We start from the raw sequence: 1,693 nt of genomic DNA, 5'->3' as shown, positions 1-1,693 counted from the left end.
TGCTTGTGTGGTAACTTTGAAGTGTATTTCTGACAGACCCAATCTGGGACTTAGCCGATTTTTCTCTTCATATTATATGGATCCATCACTAGGCCATCTTGCTTGCTTGTGTGGCAACTTGATAGTGGTTGTCTGACAGACCCAATCTCGGACTTAGCCGATTTTTCTCTTCATATCATATGGATCCATCACTAGGCCATCTTGCTTGCTTGTGTGGTAACTTGGAAGTGTATTTCTGACAGACCCAATCTCGGACTTAGCCGATTTTTCTCTTCATATTATATGGATCCATCACTAGGCCATCTTGCTTGCTTGTGTGGTAACTTGATAGTGTATGTCTGACAGACCCAATCTCGGACTTAGCCGATTTTTCTCTTCATATAATATGGATCCTGGACTTAGCCTGTTATTAGGTTATTATATATGGATCCTGGACTTAGCCGATTATTAGGTTATTATATATGGATCCTGGACATAGCCGATTTTTCTCTTCATATAATACGGATCCTGGACTTAGCCGATTATTAGGTTATTATATATGGATCCTGGACTTAGCCGATATTTCTCTTCATATGATATGGATCCTGGACTTAGCCGATTTTTCTCTTCATATAATATGGATCCGGGACTTAGCCGATTTTTCTCTTCAAATAATATGGATCCGGGACTTAGCCAATTTTTCTCTTCATGTGGTAACGTATGCCAATCGCTCACAAGTCATGGGATAAGGGTACTTGTGTTCTTCCATCTTCTAAGTCCCGCACGGGGACATCGTGATCGCCCCAAGTCCGGAATAGCGCCAAGTCAAGCCCCACGGTGGCCGTGCAGGACCTGTTAGCGGCGGCCCCACTGACAGCACTAATCCGGACTTAGAAATTATATCTTTCTAATCGAACACCACACACGCAACACCACCATACCACCATCTCCTTGCAAGTACCTAAGTACCCGCAACTCCATGGTGAAGGCAATGTCACTCCATCACCAACCTCTTTGCATTGCAAGCACTTGCGTACCTACAACACTCCGAAGAAGGCAACGGCGCGCGATGCTCGACTCCACACACCTCACCACACCACACCACCGATGGCCAGCCAGCCAGCCAGCCCAGCTAAGGGCTAACCCACCAACCAACCACCAATGGCCTAGGCCAGCCGGATCCCACCTTCAAGTCCAAGCACAGCCAAGTGCAAGTACCGCCAAGTGTTCACCAACCAACCATCACACCAGGTCAGCCGGCCAGTACCCACCTTCAAGTGCCATTACCCTCGGGTGCAAGCCCAATCAAGTGTTAACCAACCAACCCGGCCAAGGCAGCCAACAGGCCGGCACCCTACAGCACCGACCCGCCATCACCACCTCAACCGTTGACCATGCAAGTGGCCTCGGACAACAGGTGACACCCGAAGTACATCCGAAGAACGTATATCAAGTGTTTGCTCACCAAGTCCTCAACCAACCCCAAGTACCCGGAGGTACCCAGAGTGTTGGATCCGCCAACCCGTCCCGGCACTCCAAGTCCTTGCGAACCCAAAGTGTTTGCCCGGTAGGGCCATTGTATCACAACGCTTGCGACCATGCAAGTGGCCTCGAACAAGGTGACAGGGGTATCTTCACCAAGTTCTCAACCAACCCCAAGTACCCGGAGGTACCCAGAGTGTTGGGTCCGCCAACCACTACCAGCACTCCAAGT

This window comes from Anopheles ziemanni, assembly GCF_943734765.1.
Source record: "Anopheles ziemanni chromosome X unlocalized genomic scaffold, idAnoZiCoDA_A2_x.2 X_unloc_8, whole genome shotgun sequence".
NCBI lineage: Eukaryota > Metazoa > Arthropoda > Insecta > Diptera > Culicidae > Anopheles > Anopheles ziemanni.
This window is presented reverse-complemented; position numbering follows the sequence as displayed.